Source organism: Myotis myotis, unplaced genomic scaffold (genome assembly GCF_014108235.1).
Source record: "Myotis myotis isolate mMyoMyo1 unplaced genomic scaffold, mMyoMyo1.p scaffold_m19_p_3, whole genome shotgun sequence".
In the NCBI taxonomy this organism is placed as follows: domain Eukaryota; kingdom Metazoa; phylum Chordata; class Mammalia; order Chiroptera; family Vespertilionidae; genus Myotis; species Myotis myotis.
Genome location: NW_023416335.1, coordinates 149,500,720 through 149,524,129, shown reverse-complemented (window position 1 = coordinate 149,524,129; position 23,410 = coordinate 149,500,720). Strand labels below are relative to the sequence as shown.

The window sequence follows — 23,410 nt, the reverse complement described above, 5'->3', positions numbered from 1 at the left end:
CCAACTGCCAAACAAAATTAGGTTAGCGGACTTTATTTATTTACTTATTTTTAAATATGTTTTTATTGATTTCAGAGAGAGGAAGGGAGAGGGAGAGGAAGAGAGAGATAGAAATATCAATTGGCTGCCCCCTGCACGCCCACTACTGGGGATCGAGCCCACAACCATGTGCCCTGATAGGAGTCGAACTGTGACCTCCTGGTTCATAAGACAACACTCAACCAACTGAGCCACACAGGCCAGGGCCAAGTTAGCGGACTTTAAAAGATACTGATTTTAAAACTTATTTGGTGTTCTGAGTCTCTTTCCCATTTTTGTGTTTTGGTTAACACAGCTGCTCTTGGACTAGAGCAGTGGTTCTTAACCTTCCTCATGCCACGACCCTTTAATACAGTTCCTCATATGGTTGTGGTGATCCCCAACCATAAAATTATTTTCGTTGCTACTTCATAACTGTAATTTTGCTACTGTTATGAATCGTAATGTAAATATCTGATATGCAGGATGTACTTTCATTGTTACAAATTGAACATAATTAAAGCATAGTGATTAATCACAAAACAATATGTAATTATATGTGTGTTTTCCGATGGTCTTAGGCGACCCCTGTGAAAGGGTCGTTCGACCCCCAAAGGGGTCGCGACCCACAGGTTGAGAACTGCTGGACTAGAGGCTAACACCCCTATGGTTCACTTGTTCAGGGACAATGGCTAGATGGGACCCTGTTTCCAGGGAAGACGTGTTCTACAGACAGGAGCACTGAGTGCATCAGTGCTAGTCACCACAAAACCGTTTCCATGGAGATCTGTCTCTGATATCATACTTTGGTAACTGCCTTCCAAATCTCCTGACTAGTTTCCAGCTGCAGACCCTTCCAGCTACGCTGGAATGTAGACATTCACACGGTGGCTGGTCAGTCCTCCAGGCTGCAGTGAAATCCCTCATTAATGCCAAAAGATTCCACCACCCCTAATGTTCTGCTGCTTCTGAGTTGCCATGAGTTACCAACACTGGTGAAATGAAATGAGGGAGGTTCTTCTAGGATGACTGCCAAGTTTTTTCCAACTTGTTGATCCCAAGAGCCCACACTAACTCTTATTTTACAGATAGAAAATGTGGTGAAGGGGTGGGGTGGGGGGTGGGGCAGAGGCGGGCTAGAAGAGGTCAGTGGGGAAAAAATGAGGGACTTATGTAATACCTTCAACAATAAAGATTAAAAACAAAAAGAAAATAGGAGCCCTCATGATTAATATTTAGGGTAATCTTTTTAACAATTTGGAAAACACACATACACTTAAAATAATTGGAATTAAAATCTGCTTAATCTATCTTCATTTATTTTAATCCTTACCTGAGGATATGGTTTTTAATTGATTTTTAGAGAGAAAAGAAGGGGGGAGTGAGAGAAACAAAAATGAGAGAGAGAAACATCGATGGGTTGCCTCCCATACCTGCCCTAGCCAGGGATGGAACCCCCAATCTAGGTACGTGCCCTGACCAAGAATCAAAGCCACACCTTTTGGTGTGTTGACCATGCTTTAACCAATGAGCCACCGGCCAGAGCACCTAAACTATTTTTATAAAAGAGAGAATACTAAACTTTTTAAAAACATAATTACGTTTGAGAAACAGTAGGATAAACAAAGTAGAGCAGATTTCCTTCCTACAGAAATTCTCATTGCTCTCTGTGAATCTGTGGGAAGGGTGATGGTAAATAAAAATGTTTCCTGAACATTTTTTTAAAATATATTTTATTGATTTTTTTTTACAGAGAGGAAGGGAGAGGGATAGTGAGTTAGAAACATCAATGGGAGAGAAACATCGATCAGCTGCCTCCTGCACACCTCCTACTGGGGATGTGCCCGCAACCAAGGTACATGCCCTTGACCGGAATCGAACCTGGCACCCTTCAGTCCACAGGCCGACGCTCTATCCACTGAGCCAAACTGATTTGGCTCCTGAACATTTTTTTTCTCTTTTCTTATAGAGCACTTTTGAGATCTAGCAATCTGCAGAATAAATTTGGAAGACACTACTACAGAGGCATGGAGTGACTCTGTAATTTATTATCCAATTAGAAAGTTTTGAGAGTGAAAGAAGATGCCATTAATATTGCATTGCGAAAACAGGCATAAAGTGGGACTGACCTGGATAGGATGTATGGTCACCACACAGAGGCATAAAACAAAACAAAACATCTTGAGAGCTAAACATAACGGAAAGATAGTCATAATTCTGATCCTCAACTTGAAGACTATAATATATAAGAAAAATGAGTACTAGTCTGTGCTGCTCTAAGAAAGCAATAATGATAACAACAATAACAAGGCCAACAACAATAATAGGAGGAGGAGGGGAAATTACACAAAGGAAGACTTTCACACAATGTGACAAGGAACTTCCTAGCAATTATATCCATCCAAAAAGGAAATTAATTCTGTTAGGAAGATACAGCTCCTCCCTATCTCCCAAGAGATTTAACCAGTGAGGGATGCTACATGGATTAGGAGTACATGATTTCTAAGAGCCAACTAATATTTTTACAATTCCACGATTTCACAAATAGGAACTTATTGTAAAATCCTGAGACATTACTACAATTCAACCCAGATAAACATGCTCATTTTAAGGAAGGACTCAGAATGTCTTATAATCTAACACTTTGCAGTTAACCATTTGCCAAAAGGCATAATATTAGTATACTACTGAACAAATGAAACATCATCATACCTGAGTTTCACACAAGTTAAAACACTTGTGTAAAGGCTGAGCACTTTGCCATGAGGCTTTGTTCTCAAAGAGGTCATTGCATTTATGTAAAAATTACTGCTCTCAAAATTTCCAGGGGTGGTGATGTTCAAATTAAAGAATTTGGAGCTTCAGACTTAGGTGCCATTTATAGATTAACCAAATGCAGAGTGGAAGGAACTCCGTAGGTCATTCTAATTCAGTTTGTTTATTTCCGTATAAGGGCACCGGCCTAGGCACAGACAGCATCTTGGCCAACATCACACAGTAATTTAGGAGCAGAGTTGAAATCTCAATTAGGTATGAATGTGAATAAGACATAGACAGAAGATTAAAATCATTTTACCTATTCTCACATAAGAAAATAGGATGTATTAACAAATTAAGGTGCTGAGTTCTCTTAATTTTATCAAAATATGTGGTTTCTGGAATAAGTCTCTCACTCTTCTAGTGCCTAGGAAAGAAAATTCAAAATAAAGGTATCAGCAGAAGTAATTAATCAGCGGAAGAATTTAATGTTCTTTAATGATGATATATAGTGATGTAGGATCAAAATTGCACATGTTGCAGGTGAGAAGGTAAATGGTATGACCAAGATCAAACAGCTAAAATGGGAAGAAGTAGAATTCTAACCTGAATCATGTCACTTGAAGATAAGTATAGTAGTATTTTCATTATGTTTGCCTGTCCTCTATAATAATTTTTGAGGTTATTTCCAAAATTTCATTGTATTGAAGAAGCATTTTGATAAAATCAATAAAGAAAAGAAAACCCTACATTTGTAGGATCCATTTGTCCTCAGGCCTTCACTAACCCTACATCAAGCCACTGGAGCCACAGGCTCAGAGCTGGGTCCCTGGGAAGCAGTCAATAGACATCTTTTGGAAAACAAATGAAAGAATGTAATCAGGTGAATATCTACACATGGGGATCATCCATCAAGTAAGAGTTTCTCATTTTCCTTTTGGCTTCAGAATGAAAACAGGGAGTTCTGCACACACACCCTGCTTCACCGCGGGGTTTTCTGAAGCCACACCACAGCAAGAGGCCTATGTGCAAAGCAGTCTGAGATGCTTCAGACCAAGAAAGGGTAGGGGAAACACAGAACTAGGAATTATCTGAGATAGCTTCAACAGAAAGAATTCAAGAAGAGCTACCCATTTTGGAGTCATTTCGCAAACACATCTGATGAAGAAAACAGTGGTTCCGTGAAATGAACATTTCTCCCATTATGTCAATGGGTTATAGATTAAGCAGTGAAGTGGAAGGGGAGAGATGGGTTAGGAAATAGAAACAAAATAGAACACAGAAATGGTGCCTTGTACAAAGAAAGGGTAGGGTAGGAAAGCATGGAGCCCTCAATTCATAACACTTACCATTCCTCTGGTTCCAAGTCAGAGAATGGGAGTTGAATTAGTACACGATTCCTTTTAGGAAACGCTGGGCGTTCACACTTGAGTAGTAAGGGATGCCAGTTGTATGGAGCTCTGCTAAATTGGAAATAGCTTTTTTGGAAAGCTTGTTTTCGTTGTCCCACCATGAGAAGTTCCTGACATATATGAACAGGACACAAGCTGTGCCCTCTTTACACATATCGGCACTTTTTAGCAAACTGTTTCTGTGACACTTTCATGAGAGAGGAGCAGATGGGGTGTCGATACCCAAAGCAACTGCCCACACTCTCATGGCCTTTCCTTAGAGCTGCATTGAGCAGTGTGCCTCATGTATTACATGACTGAGGCAGCAGGGAATTCACTTCATCACAGCTCCTTGTTTCCTAGGGATTCACCATCACACGTGTCATTTAAGCCTCGAACATTTCAGTGAGAAGTCAACCAGCCTTCAGCTGTTTTACCTTGAAAACTGATGTCTTACGTGAGTCAGGGGGCTTTGGACATCTGCTGTCCAGAATGGACTCCAGAGACAACGCTTAACCACAGGTGCCTCACAGGCTCAGACACATGTTCATCTGGTGTTCTGTACTCTGAAGCCTTCCTTTAGAAGTTATTTCGTGCATCAATGTCCATTTGTAATGGGCAGATAACTAAAGCTACTGCTACCTTGGGTTTCCCACATCACCATTTGCTGCTTCAAGAAAAGAATCTAGGGAGTTCAAAGGACCTTTGCCTGCAGAAGTAGAAGGGACATAGTGACATGGAGTCCACGTAAGGGCTGACCCTGTGTCAATGAGGTGGCATGGGAGCAGGTGTGTACAAAGCCCCTGACTGCAAGACACACTCCCCCTTACTGCTATCTCATTTCTCTCCACTTTGCTGCCCAAATGACAAGCTCACACATTACAGATTCCCGTTAGAGTAAGGGAATCTTTTTTAAAGTACATTAACAAATAGAATACAGGAACATTATATGATGTGAAGGCAAACAAACATTCAGAGCTAATCTTGATATTATCTTTATAGTTTCTTCTTCTATTATATATATATATATATATATATATGCACATTTGGACTATATATATATATATATATATATATATATATACACACACACACACACATACACAAAATGTATATGTATTGCTTTTACAAAAATGAGACATGTTTCAGTTAATGTATTATAAGATCTTTTAAAATCACTAGATCATGTGTGTAAAAATTCACAGGTTCACAGAATATTAGAGCTGGAAGAGACTACTATTCAAACTTTGACTGCACCTATACTAAAAATACATCTTACATTGCAACTCAGTACATGCATTCATATTTGTTATAAACAGAAATACAACTTTCATGTAAGAAGCACTCTAATAATTTCTATTTTATTTTTATTATATTAAAAAAGTGCCACTGATGACGCCAAATCCTAGCAAGGATGTGTAGCAACAGGAACTCTCATTTATTGCTGGCAGGAACACAAAATAGCATAGCCACTTTGGAAGATAGCTCAGTGGTTTCTTACACATCTAAACACAGTCTTACCATAGGACCCAGCACTCCAGCTGGAGCCAGCATTCCTTGGTATTTACCCAAAGAAGTTGAAAACTTATGTCCATGCAAAAATCTGCACTCACATGTTTATAGCAGCTTTATTTATAATTGCCAAAACATGGACACAACTGAGATGTCCTTCAGTAGGTGAGTGGCTAAATAAACTATGTTACATTCAAACAGTAGAATATTAATGAACATTATAAAGAAGTAAGCTATCAAGCCATGAAGAGACATGGAGGTATCTTAAATGCATATTACTAAGTGAACGAAGCCAACTTGAAAGGGCTACATACTATATGATTCCAACTATATGCATTCTGGAAAAGGCAAAACTATGGAGATGGTAAAAAGATCAGTGGTTGCTCGGGGTAGGAGGAGGGATGAAAAGGTGGAGCACAGATTTTTAGGGTAGGAAAAATACTCTGTGTGATACTATCAGGATGGGTACGTGTCATTATACATTTGTCCAAAACCATAGAACGTACCCCAAGAGTGGACCCTAATGTAAACTATGGCCTTAGATGATTAGGATGCATTAATGTAGGTTCATCAATTGAAACAAATGTTATGATTCTGGCGGGGGAGGATGATAACAGAATGATTAGGTATGTGTAAATGAGGGAAGCTTATGATAGAATTCTGCACCTTCCTCTTCATTTTTCTGTGAACCTAAAACTGCTCTAAAAAATAAAGTCTTGCCTGGCCGATGTGGCTCAGTTGTTGAGCATCGACCTATGAACTAGAAGGTCGTGGTTTGGTTCCCTGTCAGGGCACATGCCTGTGGGCTCCATCCCCAGTGTGGAGCACACAGGAAGCAACCTATCAGTGATTCTCTCTCATCATTGATGTTTCTATCTCTTCCACTCCCTTTCTCTCTGAAATCAATAAAAATATTTTTTAAAAATAAAGTCTTAAAAATGCTGGTAGAGATTTTCTGTAGATTTATGTCACCACTGGACTGTGACCCACAGTTTTTGGGAAAATCATCTAACTAAATCTCTTCCTTTGAGAAGAAAACAGGTTCAAAGAAATTAAGTGCTTTCCTAAGATCACACAGTGAATAAATTGTCATTGTCACAAACAATTGTCATTGTTCCTACCCTACACCATCCCAGCCACTCCACATCACTACCTATGGGTAGATAGACGTGTGTGTGTGTGTGTGTGTGTGTGTGTGTGTGTGTGTGTGTGTGTGTGTGTAGGGGATGATAGGGGAGCTCATGGTATCCCAAAATATATAGGAAAGTGCTCAACATTTTTTCATGAGAAAAATAAATTAATATCTAATTTATGATGCATGAATCAAATTTCTCACACTGTTTTATAATTTTCTAGGGCAGCTGGTCCAGTACATTTCCACAACTGAATAAAGATCAAGCTGGTACATGTGCCAGTAGTTAGAATAGCTTTAAGCCACAGCATTGTAGACTATGCAAGATTATCACTCTGGTTTGGTAAAATAATCTTGACTTTTTGAAGTTCAGTTATTTTCTATATTATCTGCAAAATGGAAATGACTGCCCTACATATCTAAAAGAAATGTAGGACATAACTAAAAAAAACCCCCACCATTTTATTTCTTGTTTTGCCAATTCCAGTGCAGGCTGAGTGACAGCCCAGTGGCTGTGCTCCATGTGGCAACTCCATGACCCCAGCTCCCACCATCTCTACCTGCTTCCAGGTCAATCCAGTAGGAGAAGAAGAGATAGAGGGTGACAAGCTGACTCCTAAATGCATTGGTCCAGCAGCATCATAATAACATCTACTTACCGCTCACTCAATGTCTAGATATAGTAACTGGCCCTACCCAACACAAGGGAGCCAGAAAAACATGGAGTGGAATAAACTATACGAAGTAAATGTCTCTCTCCTCAGGGAATGATGCCAAAATTGTTAGAAACCGACTAACCATAATGAGCTATTCTAGTGCACATGGCTCGGCTTCACCAGACTACCATCATGCTCAGTGTTTGTTTTTCAAACTATGATCTGAGGGCATGAACAATACCCTTTTAAAAGCTGAAGCACCTATTTATAATTGCCTTCACCTCTAATAACCAATGAAGCAGATCCTCACGGAGCTATTATATTTTATGTCCACAGAGACCCCAATGTATATTGCAATTATGTGTAGAAACGACACTCTGTGGTGCAGGTTATTTTCAGCACTGTTCCCAAAGCATCACCGAGCTGAAGGCATTTCAGGCAGTGAAGTCAGCCACTACCTTTATTTTGTCCATTAAGTAAAACCAGCTGGATTCTAACATGCAGTGGCACCAGTCATCAGAATCAAAAGTGAATTTCCTTAAGAGACCCAGTGTGACAGTGACCCTGCAAGACACTGGCTGGGAGCTCTGGCCTTCAGAATTATTTAAACACACTCTGCACATAGTTCAGTTAACTCACCAACCCATTAACAATGTAATACTATAAATCTAGACTCTCTCTTTCTAAAGATTATAAAATAAATAATTCTCTAATATAAAACTCAAACCTCCCGAAGTACATATACACTCCTTTTTGGACCTTACTCCATCTATATCTTTTTAAAAAATATTTATTGTTGAAAGTATGACATATGTCCCCCTTTTTTTCCCATTGACCCCTTCTAGCCTGCCCCTGCCCATTCCATCTTAAAGTTAGAATTAGATGAATCTGTGTGCGTGTGCGTGTATGGTGAATATCAAGAGAAAGCATACATTCACTGTTCTATAAAGTATGGCTTCAAATATTTCCATTTTTATGATATAGATCTGCACCCTTCAAAGAATAGGTGGAATAGATCTCCCTGCCTCCTTGAATTTGGCCAGTGGATGTGGCAGAAGTGAAAGAATGATCATTCCAGGTGAGGCCTTCAGAGACTCAGGCCTCTTCCACTGTCTGCCAGTGGATTGTGAACTGAGTAGCTTCCAGTTGCAGAATGAGAGACAAATGGAGCAGATCTGAACTCAATTTGCATCAGAAGCAAAGCTTCCCAGCCACTCCACAGACCCAGTAGAGAGAAATCTAAATGGAGGTTGTAAGCACTGAAATCTTAGGGTTATCTATTATGTTGTCTATGTCATGTTAATGGAGAAAAACCTAACTGATACAAATGAGGAAAACAAAGAAACAGAATATTTTTCTCTCACCTATTTCTAAAACTAGTTTTACAAATTTTCCATTCTTAGAACATATAGCCTCTTAAAAGAAGATAGAAAAGGAACAGAAATGGCATGAAATTAAGGATGTTGCTTCATGAGGATCTATAAGATAAAATGTAGATGCTGAAATAGATAATATGGGTATAGAAATATGCATATAAACTCTGAGGAGCTTCTGACCTACTCAGAGAAGCCTGGGAAAATTCTGTATAAAGAAAAGTGTTTTTGCTTGCCTAAGAACGTGGACAAGAAAAATTTCAACTGTTTTTTAACAGTGCTGTCCATGGTAATGCTAAAACTTGACCTGGATTAAGTCCTCGAATGCAGAAGGGCTGATTAATACCTACAGATGTTATGACTTTATAGAACAGATGGGGCACTTCAAAGAGAAAAACACAACACACTCACTGCCAAGATTAATATCCATCTTGAGGGCTGACATGTTACAAAAATGAAATGGAAGATAATTCAGATTTAATGTAGCTCAGATTTTACAACCTATAAAAATGCCCTTCTATTACTTTTAATGTTTAGAATTAGTTTGGTTGTGGGTAACAGATAACCTAAATAAATAGTGGCTCATACATAGTAGGATTTTTTCTCTCATAAAAAAAAAGTTCAGAGGCCCTCAATACAGGGCCTCAAGGCTCACTGCAAAGCCACATGGGCCCAGGATCTTTCTATTTTTGTTGCTCCAAAATTCTCAGCACACAGCTTCCCCCTTTAAGCTCTATGATGCCTTCCTGATCTCCAGCCATTGCATCCATATCAGGAAGCGGAATAGGGGACAAAATAAAGAAGACCATGCTTTCCTCTGTAGGGCACTTCACAGATGTTCCATGTCACATTTTAGCTTATGTCATATTAGCTAGAGCTTAGATTCACAGGTAACTTTAAAGGAATGCACTCAGATTTCTAAAAATGGGTTTCTATTATTAAAGAAGGATAGGACGGAATTAGGGAATGAGTAGCCTATGCTACAATTTTTATTGTGTCAAGAATGCAACATATAGGCAAGAAACAAGCAGTCTTTCAACAGCCCACCCTAAATCATTATTGCAAAACAAGATAAGAAATGTGCAGAAAAAAACAACAGCATTTCATTTTAAAATTTAAACAAAACACTAGCAACATTAACTCACAGAATCTCAGCATACATAAAACATAAACATAAAAACGTATATAAAAAAAGATGACATCTATAAACTTTCCTTTCTCCCTTCTTCCCTTCTTTCCTTCTATTCCTTGGTGCCAATTAAAATATAAAATCCGGTAATCTTTAGCATTATCAAAAACATTTTTCTATGCATTATCAAAAAGGACTGGTTGATTAATTTGATTAAAGAAAAGTATTTGTTCTTCCAGAAGATTAAATGTAAAACAGGTGACTATAGTTGATAACAATGTATTGTATAATTGAAATTTGCTAAGAGAGTAGAACTTCATGTTTTCCCTAAGAATAAATAAATAAATGAAGTGATGGACTCATTAATTAACTAGATGGAAAAAAATCCTTTCACAGTGAATAAATATATAAAATCAACTCGATGTATACTTTAAATATTTTACAATTTTATATGTCAAATGTACCTCAATTAAGCTGAAAAAAAAAAGTAAGCTTTGTTCACATAAAACTTATCACTCTTGATCACTAACATGAATGGCCTAAATCTGATGAAAAAGGGGCACATATTATCTTTTGCCTTATGATATTTAAGCTGGTCCCCAAGGTTTTTGGTTAACATTGAGATAGACCATGTTGGCGTTAACCTTTTTCTTCATATAGAACACTTATTTTGAATGTGCATAATTCTTTATGTACACGGTGGGGCAAAGTAGGTTTACAGTTGTGAGTATGAGAAATAGTTTATTCCTGCATTATTAAATATTTATTATTGTATTATTTTCCATATGAACAACTGAAACTGTGTATTTAGGTCAGTGGTCAGCAAACTGCGGCTTGGCAAACCACGGCTCGTGAGCCACATGTGGCTCTTTGGCCCTTGAGTGTGGCTCCTCCACAAAATACCGGTTCTTCCACAAAATACTGACTTCTGCGCATGGGCCATGAAGTTTCAATTGCACTGTATGTGCACGCCCGCACGTGGTATTTTGTGGAAGAGCCACAGTCAAGGGGCCAAAGAGCCGTATGTGGCTCACGAGCCTCGGTTTGCCCACCACGGATCTAGGTAATACTTGCTATGTGCCAGGCACCATGCGATGCACCTGCCATTGCTTATTTCATTTAATTCCTTTCCTCAAAAATAAAACTAGAAGGAGAGACTGTTTTCCAATTTACAGCATAGAATCTGAAAATGGGGAAGTAATTAGCTCATGGTCATATGTTACTGGATACAAATTTAAGTGTTCTCTGAGTATAAGACTCAAGCTTAATCAGTGTTTCATTACACTATGTATCTTAAGGAAAATGGTAAGCAGCTTGGATAAAGCTAGGTAATTACATATTTACCCTTATCTTTATACTTCCTCTTTGTCTTATCATCTTCTTGTTAAATGAATGTTCAGAAAATTCCATCTTATAATCCATCACAAAACCAATGACCTGTAGAGTGACTCATATATAATAGCCACTCAATAGTTGTAGAATGACTGACCACAATGTGAAATTATTACACTTATTAGTAGTTCTATTTTCAATTCACTTTCATATATATTTTATGTTATACATTATATATTTCATATATATTTTTAATATATTTTATTGATTTTTTTATAAAGAGGAAGGGAGAGGGATAGAGAGTTAGAAACATCGATGAGAGAGAAACATCGATCAGCTGCCTCCTGCACGCCCCCTACTGGGGATGTGCCCGCAACAAAGGTACATGCCCCCGACTGGAATCGAACCCGGGACCCTTCAGTCCGCAGGCTGACACTCGATCCACTGAGCCAAACTGGTTAGGGTTATATTTCATATATTTTAATACACAATACTTATATGCCATAGTAACAGTTTTTGTTTTATAATTACACTTAAAATTACAAACTTTCCCAATATCACATACAATTCCACCACTCTGAATTTCTATAAAATACTAGAGGCCCGGTGAACAAAATTCATGCACTGGGGTGGCGGGGGGGAAAGTGTCCCTCAGCCCAGCCTGCACCCTCTCCAATCTGGGATCCCTCTAACAATGAGACTGCTAGCTCCCAACCACTTACCTACCTGCCTGCCTGATTGCCCCTAACCACTCCCCTGCCAGCCTGATTGATGCCTAACTGCTCCCCTGCCAGCCTGATCACCCCAACTGCCCTCCCCTGCTGGACTGGTCACCCCCAACTGCCCTCCCCTGCCGGCCATCTTGTGGAGGCCATCTTGTGACCACATGGGAGCGGCCATCTTGTGCGAGGGTGTGATGGTCAATTTACATATTACCTATTTATTATATAGGATCATCTATCACTAATGCCTAGTAGTGGTTTTAAAATTGTTTTTTAAATTGCTATAACTCTAAAGGTCTTAATATTTGAAATATATATATGTATATATACATACATATACACACACACACACACACACACATATATACATATACACACATATACTAGTATATATAATTTATTATAACATTCTAGAAGCAGGAATAGTGATTGGAAAATGCGTTATTTATTGCTTACAATCATATCTACAATTTGTTTCTAACTTAAAGATCAACAACATTCTCCTGATTTTACAATAATAATAATTGTCCAAAAAACAGCTTCAATATAAAGTATATATGTGAATTATACATCTTTTTTCCAAAAATAGGTCATCCAAATAAGACACATATTATTGTTGTCCTCAACAACAACTGGATGCCAGCCCAAGAGTAAGATGCCAGGAGAGTCATCCATGCAGAAGAGACTGACCTGGATGTGGTACTGCCATGCCCACTGTGGAAGGGGGAGGTGCTAGAACATAGCACTGGCTGGCGTGCAAAGAAAGTGGCTTCTTACTTCACATTTTCAAGAAATGTGTATGTAACTTCTCTTTATGTGCCATTTGTTGCCCTACCTGTCACTGAAACTTTATTTAAAAATAGAATAGTCTCTACTCTTGAGAAGAAAGGGCATTAAGGAAGCATGGAATGCACAATTATAAATGTTAAAATTAAAGTCCTTGTTAAGCTTGTTGGTTGAATAACAAAGAGAGACTGTAAGCCCATCTTGTAGCTCTGGGTTCATAAAGTGCCCATGTGGTCTTCTACCCCATTTTTTTTTCCTTAAGGAGATCTCATTAGATATTTTCTCTGCTGCTAGGTTTCATTATTTTAAAGAGAACCATTGGATTGCCAGCCAAGGAAGAAAATAATAGATTCTATAGGTTTTATAGATTAAAGTAACACAGAATGAAATATATATATATATCCTATCTAATAAAAGAGAAACATGGTAATTAGCATACAACCGCTACCCTTCCCATTGGCTAATCAGGGCGATATAGAAATTAACTGACAGCCAAGATGGCGGCCGGCAGCCAAGCAGCTGGAAGCGAACATGAGGCTTGCTTGCTTCAGTGACGGAGGACTCCAACGTTCCCCGCCTGCCGCTGCCAGCCTCTGAGCTGCAACTCTAAGAAACTATGTTACAAATATAGAAGCTAAACAAAACCTCAGAAACCTGCTTTAGTAGCCGGGCTTCAGCCAGCAGGATCGCAACATTGTTTCAAATACAGAAGGTAAACAAAGACCAGAAACCTGCTTTCAGCAGCAGAGGCCTAAGAGCTGGTGCCTCAGAGCTAAAGCTGGCCCAGAATAAAAATGAAAAAAAGGAGTGGGTGGGAGCTTCAGTCACCCGCCAGCCTGAAAACAGCCCTCAGTCCCTCACCCAGACTGGCCAGGCACCCCAGTGGGGACACCCACCCTGAAGGGTGTGTGACCAGCTGCAAACAGCTCTCATCCCCTCACCCAGGCTGGCCAGGCACCCCAGTGGGGACACCCACCCTGAAGGGTGTGTGACCAGCTGCAAACAGCCATCATCCCCTCACCCAGGCTGGCCAGGCACCCCAGTGGGGACCCCCACCCTGATCCAGGACACCCTTCAGGGCAAACCAGCCGGCCCTCACCCATGCACCAGTCCTCTATATAGTAAAAGGGTAATATGCCTCCCAGCACCAGGATCAGCGGAGCTGCGAGGCCTCCTGGCACTGGGATCAGCATGACAGGGGGCAACGCCCAAACCCCCTGATCGCCCTGTGACTGTGTGTGTGACAGGGGGCGGGGCCACAACCTCCCTATCCACCCTGTTCTGTTCGTGACAGGGGAAAGCGCCCCAACCCCCTGATCAGCCCTGCTCTGTGCCTGATAGGGGGGAGCTCCCCAACCCCCTGCTTGCCCTGCGGCTCCGTGTGTGACAGGGTGCGGTGCCCCAACCCCCCTGATGGGCCCTGCTCTGTGAGTGATGGGGTAGAGCCATAACCTCCCCATCGGGCCTGCCCTGAGTGTGACAGGGGGCAGCGCCCCAATCCCCTAATCCGTCCTGCTCTGTGTGTGACAGGGGCGGTGCCCCAATTCCCCTATTGGCCCTACTCTGTGAGTGACAGGGGGGAGCTCCCCAACCCCCTGATGGGCCCTGCTCTGTGCGTGACAGGGTACGGAGCCCCAACCCCCCTGATGGGCCCTGCTCTGTGAGTGACAGGGGGTGGTGCCACAACCTGCCCATCAACCCTGCCTTGAGTGTGACAGGGGGCGGTGCCCCAACCCCCCAATCAGCCCTACCCTGAGCGTGACTGAGGGTGGCATCGCAACCTCCTGATCCGACCTGCTCTGTGCATGACAGGGGCGGCGCCCCAACTCCCCAATCAGCCCTGCTCTGAGCCTGACCAGGGGCTGCACCTAGGGATTGGGCCTGCCCTCTGCCACCCGGGAGCAGGCCTAAGCCAGCAGGTCGTTATCTCCTGAGGGGTCCCAGACTGCAAGAGGGCACAGGCCGGGCTGAGGGACCACCCCCCTTCCCCCTGAGTGCACAAATTTTTGTGCACCGGGCCTCTAGTATATATATAAAAGCCTACGCAACTGTTACGACTGAACGACGGGAATGACTGTCAACCAGTCACTATGATGCACGCTGACCACTAGGGGGCAGACACTCTATGCAAGAGCTGGCCCCTGTTGGTCAGTGCACTCCCACAGCCAACCTGCCGCAGTCCCTCCCCTTGTTTCTCCCCCAAGCTGGCAGGTCCCGATCAGCCTGGTCCCAATTGGGACTGGGAGAGAGGGCCCTGATTGGCCCTGATCACCAGCCAGGCCTAGGGACTCCACTTGTGTATGAATTCATGCACCAGGCCTCTAGCAGACTATAAAAAGAGGTCAGTTGTTGTTATAATTGTTATTTTAAAAATATTAAAAATGAGAAACATTTTGGGATTATTATTAAGCTAGTATTATAACACCTTGGACTCAAAAGAGACTTTAGCCAAAACCGGTTTGGCTCAGTGGATAGAGCGTCGGCCTGCGGACTGAGGGGTCCCAGGTTCGATTCCAGTCAAGGGCATGTACCTGGGTTGCGGGCACATCCCCAGTGGGAGATGTGCAGGAGGCGGCTGATAGATGTTTCTTTCCCATCGATGTTTCTAACTATCTCTCTCCCTTCCTCTCTGTAAAAAATCAATAAAATATTTTTTTTTTTAAAAAAAGAGACTTTAAATTATTCATGTCATAAAAACTATCTTAGCCATCTGGAATTTTAGGTCTTAAATTTAGTTTTAGAGATTGTGGGGTGGTGGTGCTGTAACTGCATAAAATCACTTGTGCACTGTTTTAGTTAAGAAGGTTCCCAGTTTAGTAGTACATTGTCCAATGAGACCTGTTTTGTAAATTAGGCCATTTACAAAATATCTGTCTTATTTAATCAGTTTTATTTAATCCAAATAAAATTGATGAGAATACGACTACTTGTTATCTAAAAATTCATATGCATGAGCAAACATTCATGAAACATTACTTTGTGCCAGATACAATGGTAGACAAGAAAAACAGTAGGTCATAATTGAGAAAAAGCCAATGGGCATGTCCCTTCTGTTTCTCTCCGGGACTCGGATGAGATGGCTGAAACTCTGGCAGCTGTTTTGGGGCCTGCAAGCAATAACCACATAATACAGATGCCCGAGCAGGAGAAATGAAAGGTTCCTGGATCTCAATGGAGGCCGTGGAATTGTCTCATGTGGACCCCCCATACTCTAAAATCCCCATCACAGGAGTAAAAGAATCAATTCATTTATGAAAAGCCAGTATCTCTGAGTGTTTGTGACTAGCAGCTTTATACCATTTCTTACTAATCATCAGCTAAAACAATTAGGACAGATATGCTACCCCACTGAAAGAAGAGAGCCCTCTCCAATTTTTAACCACAATGTCTGGTAAAATCTTAACCTCACTGTACAATAAGTAAACATTTTATTCCAAGGGAAATCAAAGGAGAAAGAGTGGTGCCTTTCACGACATTTCGGAGTTAAGTGTGCTGAAAGCCACGGCACGTCACTGCAGGGCATCCTTCCAAACACAGATGCCGGTTGCCGTTTGCCAGGAGAGAGGTGGTTTTCTACATAAGCGGTAACCAGGAGAGACACAAAGGAAGCCCGCGGCCCACACAGCAAAAACAGCAGGAGTCAAAGTTGCTTACTTTGTAAATCTGGAGATCTGAATGGTGTATACGCTAGGCTCTCAGAGGTCTAGTATAATAAAATTCCTATTTTAATTACAGCAGCTTGCCTAACGTGCTATCATTAAGGTTGTGTCAGCAATTACTTTTTTACAACCTCATTTTCCAGAGAAGAATAAAAGTGTTTGGGACTGACACCTTGGCCTAAAGAGGCAGTCAGCTCTCCATCCACATGCCTTTTCTTGTTTCTGACAAATTAGAAGAGAACTGGGGCTATGTTTGCTTGACATTGTGAAAGAGAAAATTCTAACCGGCAGACCTCCAAGCACTGTGCCTTTGATTGTCTGAAATTCGGGTCTGTGAACCGTCAGGACTGATCGCTGCTGTCACAGCTCAGGATGACAACTGTGGTTTCTGTGGTAACAGAGGCTCGAAATGATTAGTGCTTAAAAATTAAAGTCTTCTCTCTGAACCGTACTTCAAAGAAGGACACCGGAGCCGTGATACAGGAGTGTTAACTTGGTACGTAGCTCCATTGTGGAGTGATTTGTGCAGAACAAAATAAGAGACTCAAAGCAGTGCGAGAAAAATATTACTTCAGAAATGGAACTCTCCATAGATGGATGGAAATAAACACCGCCGTTTTGTGAATGGTGGAAAGAGTTATGAAAACAGCAAAAAGGCAGTATTAGGAGATTCTTTATTAGAAAGAAGTATTACTAAAAGAATTGAGGCTTAAAGAAGAGTGAAATCTCTTTATATAAGACTGATATGTTAAAGGCTGCACATGAATGTCAAGAATCAATTATAATAATACCAAGTATGATTAGTATAATAATTAAAATTGATTGAGCAGTAACTGTGGATAACAGGCCTTTTGATAACATTTTTACATGGATGAACTCATTTAACACTGATGACAATCCTATAAGGTAGAAACTTTTATTACTCCCATTTCACAGATGTGGAAACTAAAGCAATCAAATACTTATCCTCTGAGCAGGGATGGGCAGTAAAAGGAGTCTCCTGCATTCTGTTCTTAACAGATACTATTTAAAGGAGCACGGCTGACTGCCCAAATCTATTGTGCACAAATCTATGGAAGAGTGAGCTTTACTATATATAACAGATTTCTACGGTTTCATAAAAGAAGGACAGGTGGGTCTTTAAGATACTCATATAGAAATTAAGAGCCCTATGTTTGTAATGTTGAAACGGCAACGATTTGGGGAGGCACAGAGAAAAGATTAGGAAGGAGAAAGAATTCTGGACTAAAGAAAAGTTATAGGGACCAAGTCACTAAAAGAGACTGCAGAGTCAATAATAAGAACTCTCAGTGGCCTAGTGGCCGTGGTGACAGGGGAGCCTGGCAGGATAACAAGCCCAGCAACTGGACATAAATTTCTGACTCACTCCATATTGCCTGGAGTCATTCTAAGACTCCTTTAGGACAAAAAGGAAAATCTGATCAAACTTGGTAGGAAGATAAAAAGTTTAAGTTGCAGCAGTGTGTGTGGGGGGGGGGGGGGGAGGGGGAGAGGGATGGAGGTGATAAGAGAGAGAAAACCTGAGAACAAGTGTCAAGAAGGGAACAACCATCAAGATTTGTCTGAGGAAACAAGCCAAAGAAAGGAGGACTGCAGGAAGAGAGAGGCAATGGATCACAAGTGGCAGGACTTTCTGATACAAAAGCTGCCATTACCAAGACAAATCTTTTCATAATCCCGTTTCTTATCAATTTCAGCAGGAATCCATTCCCCAGGAACTATGTTTCAGCATTAAACAGTAATTACAGGCTCTTCCCTCCACTCCCTCCTCACCAATAAGCAAAGACAGCCCTTAGGATATGACACAGTTAAATAAGAAGAGGAATCTTCACACAGACATGCAATGCAGCACCCAGGAAAAGGACAGTGAAGGTGAACATAGAGTCTACATATTCGAACTGATACTCATCTGCTGCTAAAAATCCCTGAGGGGGAAAAGCTATATTTAATTTAAAGAGATATTGGGAAAGAGGTGTGCTTAAGTAGATGAATTTTTGTCATAAAGATGCATTGAAATTAGACAAGATCCATGATGGCATTTTCTGGGAAAGAAGTCTCCAAATGGAATAGGCATCAATCGGTGCTTGCTTTGGCATTCAGTGGTTTCACAAGTCTTTTTGTTATTGCTGTTAAAACCCTAACATCCAAACATTCACAGAGCTTTGCAGACTGACAATTATTCCACAAGAATTTTCAGGCACAGCTGCAAAGTGGCAAGGAAGACTAATATTTGAAAAGTCAATGGTGGTCATGCATGCATCTCGGTCAGTTAAATACAGCATAGAGCTAAACATCAGTTTCCTTCCCTCTGTACCAGAAGGTTGCTAAGTCATTACCCTGCTGCACAGGGTGTGAGTCTGCTTAGGTTGCAGTTCACTGTGACTGACTGCCTCCCCCCCCCCCCCCCCACTACGTTCTGCAGAATTGTCCTCTATTTCACCCCTAGTATTTCCCAGGTACTTCTGGTCTCTTTTACATACTTTCACCTCATAAAATCACCTCATTACTCCTTATCTCTGTAGTCTTTCCAGCATAACTTCTATCTCCTCCTTCCTCTCCCTTCAACCTAGTGTCCTTTTGAGAGTATTTTTAAAGGCTAACAATATTGCCACCTGTCTTTGCTGCATCCTGGACCTATTTTTTCATTCTTTTGCCCATCCTTTAACTAATATTTAATCATCATCCACCATGTGCCAGATGCCATGATAGGCATTCAGGATACAACAAGAAACAAGGCAGACTGAGTCCATGTCCTATGATGTTTAAATTCTAGTTGAGAAGGCAGCCACTAAAGAGGCAATTATTTAATAACATATCACAAGGAAAAAGGGCAGAGTGCAAAGATAGCATGAACAATGGGAGCTGACCAGGTCAAAGCAATCAAGGAAAGTGTCATTGTGGTGATGGGGGAACAGAAGAAGGAAAGAGTGAGAGAAAATCCATTTCTAGATTTCTGGTGCCCAGGACCCCTTGGCTTGAAGGTCTCAAGACAGACAGAAGCACAGATGTTTGAGGATAGACAGAAGCACAGATGTTTGAGAACTGGAAAAAAGTGCAGAGATGGGTTGAAAGGAAGCAGAGCAGAAGAAGAGCTGGTGAGGTAGGCAAGGTCAGAACGTGAGAGCCTTGTTAGTTAAAGATTTGATGTTTTATTATCAGAGCAATGTGAAGCCATCGGAGGATTTTAAGCAGAAAGGAGAGGATGTTTTGTATGTTTGGAGAATGCTCATTCCTGTGACTTGGAAAAGAGGGATCTCAAGAAGACACAAAGAGGCCAGCAAGGAGGCCATGGTAGTAATACAAGGGAGAGATAAAAGGTGCTATCCGTGAGAATAAATGGAAATGGGTGAGAGGAAGGGATAGTAATTTTGGAGAATAAATATGGCTCATAAATGCCCTGGGTATTTCTCTTCTTGCAATAACATGAAGGTGTTAATCTGTGGTCTGGATGGAAGCCTACTCTCTCATGTTGCCTCTTCACTCCTGCTAGAAACCCATTCTGCCCAGTTCCTCCTTTACACATTCAGTGTTCTTCTGCCCCTTATTTTGCTCAGAGCCAAGAGAGCCTTAGATATTTGTTTATAAATTGACATTTTTAGTAAGTCAGTATTTTCCCCAGTGACTCCAAACACTGGGTTTATAATCTGCTTGGATCACGATAAAGTGTTGAGTTCAAAGGATCATGATACTGAAGTTGTCAAACAAGTCCATTGCCTACTGTATCACCTGCCAATTGAGGAATTAAGATTAGGGAATTGATAATAATAATCATTATTAACATCTACTGAGTACTTAGAAACATGGCAGATACTCTAGGGTGATTATCAAATTTAAACCTCAGAACTCCTATAAGGTGGGTCCTATAATTTATTTTCATTTTACAGATGAATAGACTGAGGCTTAGAAAAGCAAAGTAATTTGCACAAAGGCACAGAGAGTGAATGGCCGAGCCAGCAGTGTGGCTCTTAAACTGATTGCACAAGAGGAGGCTTTGTCTTCTAAAGGAATCTTTGGCTCCCAGCCTCTTGTACCAGTAAAAGGTACTACTGAGATTTCCTAGTCTTGGTGATACCCATATTTGTCACACTGACTACTGGGATGATTATAACTCAACTACTTCTCTGTTTTAGTTCTCTTCCTGGGTAGGGGGATCATTCAATAGCCCTCTATACAATCCCCTATTTCCAATCTGTAAATCAAGTCTCATGTCAGGTTCTGGAATTCAGGCAAGCGAAATTTAAGGGAAATATTGGATCAGTTTTGTCCTTTAAAGAAAATCAGCATCAAGTAAATCTTGCTACAAGTCTGTTGAGGCTCCCTCAGAACTAGTCTGTACCTGTTACTGGGGCCCTCAAGTTCTTTATACATGAAATCCAGTAAACAGGTTTATCCTTGAGCCTCTACCTTAGTAGCAAGCCCTGCATTCCTAGGACTGAAAGCCTACCTTTTCTAACTCTTTTCTGCAGTGAGTCCTGGCATTTTTACCTAGGCTCTTCTAACAGATGCCCTAGGTGTGAATTTAGTAGATCCTCATATATAGCCAGTGTCAGGAAGCCTGGTGGCTGGGCGTGGTCTGGTGCTCAGAAAATCTTATTACGATGTCATATATATTAGACCCCCAATGATGAATGTAAGTCTATCTGCTGCCATGATCTCTGATTTGTGTTCTGCTTGACATTCCTATCCCCACTTTTTCCTTATAATGGGACAGACCTAATCCCCAGTCATGTTTCCCTCAGTTGGCTCTAGCCGTCTGGGTTTAGCTGGGCCATCCCCAGCCCTGTCCGTGCCTATAAGGCATTAGTGATACAAATGGCCGTGTCAGGATCGATGTAAGGTTTCTGACTTCAATGAAGGGATGTTAGGACTAGGGTCACCCAGCTTCTCTCCTAGAATCTTAACTGTGGCCAGCAATAATTTCTGGGCTCTGGCCCAGGGCATAGAAGGGTTGAAACTTGAGTTCTAATGCCAAGAGTGCTTTTAACTCATAGAAGATGTTGGATAAATCACTTAGCCTACTGTTGATTCATCCCATTAGAAGGATACAGGGCCAAAATTCGGGGCAGTAAATGAAGATTACATTTTCACATTCAAAGTTATATCCAGAAAAACAGTTAATATTTATTGAGTATGCCAGACACCGTGCTAAATGCTTTGGATAATTATCTCATTTAATTTTCACAACAATCCAATGAATACTTATTATAATTATCTTGATGTTACATTTGAGAAAAATTAGGTTTTGAGGGATGAATTAACTTGCCTAAGATCAAGAGCTAGGACATGGTGGAGTTAGGAGCAAGCTCAAGCCATCATCTAGACCAGGGGTGGGCAACCTTTATGTGAGTGCGTGCCAAAACCAGCAAAATCTCTGACTCAAAATTCTTCTGCGTGCCAACCCTAATTTTTTGGGAACATGTTATGCCTACTTGATATTTTTTAAGGTGTATGTATGTGAAGAACCTTGAAGAAATAATAAAATTCATTCGAGCGACAAAAACACAGTATATGATGATGAAAAATACATTTATTTTTTAATGTACACATGTACACTGATAGTCCAACAGAAAACTTTATGACTCCATTTGATATTATCAGTGGGACTTTTGCTGCTGCATCACTGATGACAGAGATTTTACACCAGGTTTATATTTCGTAACTTTCAGAGATATGCATGAACTACTACTTTCACCCGTCAGGCTACTCCTATTATGAGACTTAACAAAATTCATCACTGAGAAGAAAGATTCACAATTGTAAATGGAAGATTATAAGAGAGGGTTTCGCGTGCCAGCAAAAGTTACTGGCATGCCATGTTTGGCACGCGTGCCAGGGGTTGCCCACCCCTGATCTAGACCCTGGGCAGAAGGGTTCATATTTTCTCTCAGCAAATGCACTAAAGATGTGCCTATAGACACATATGTTTTAAATATATGCAAACCTATCCATAAAAATAATTCTCCGACTATATGTTGTTTATGCTCTTTACTCATGTCTACATCCTACTTTAACAATAAAATTCCAAAACAGATAAAAAAACTACATTAAAAAAATCAACAAATTCACAGGGAAAATGTGAGGTGAAAATAAAATCAGCCAAAGAAGAAAGTTAACTATGGTTAAAATGTCAAAGACAGAAAATAGTCATACTGTTGTGTTGTGTGGCTAGACCAGCACTGTCCCAAGAGAAATATAATGTGAGCCACATATGTAATTTAAAATTTTCTGTAGTCATCTTTAAAATATAAAAAATGTGTAAACTTAATTTTTTAAATCCTCACCTGAGGATATGTTTTTATTGATCTGAGAGAAGGGAGAGGGAGAGAGAGAAAAAAATATCGATGTGAGAGAGGAACATCAATCAATTGCCTCCTGTATGCTCCTCAACCAGGGATTGAACCCACAACCTAGGTATGTGCCCTGATCAGGAATTGAACTTGCAGCCTTTTAGTGTAGAGGATGATGCTCCAACCAACTGAGCAACCTGGCCAGGGCAAGAAAACTTAATTTTTTAAAAATACATTTTTACTAGTGGCCAGGTGCACGAAATTTGTGTGTGTGTGTGGGTGGGGGGGGGGGGGGTAAGGCAGTGTCCTTTAGCCCATCCCGCACCCTCTCCAATCTGGGACCCCTGGAGGGATGTCCGACTGCTGGTTTAGGCCCAACTGCCCCCTCTCCCGGCCTGCTCGCTGCCAACTGCCAACCCCTGCCAGCCTGCTCGCTCCCAACTGGCCCCCCTGGAGGCCTGCCCACCCCCAACTGACCCCTTGCTGGCCTGTTCATCCCCAATTGCCCCTCCCACCAGCCCATTCGTCCCCAATTGCCACCCCCCCTGCCAGCCTGTTCATCCCCAACTGCCCTCCTCTGCCAGCCTGATCGCCCCTAACTGCCTCTGGCTCGGCCCTGCCACTATGGCTTTGTC

The 23,410-nt window shown here is 41.2% G+C and overlaps 1 protein-coding gene across 5 annotated transcripts in view; it reads right to left on the bottom strand.

Moving 5' to 3' along the window:
* Positions 1–23,410, bottom strand: part of GRIP1 (glutamate receptor interacting protein 1) — a 669,834-nt gene that overhangs the window by 305,414 nt on the left and 341,010 nt on the right. The gene's annotated exons all lie outside the window — the stretch shown is intronic.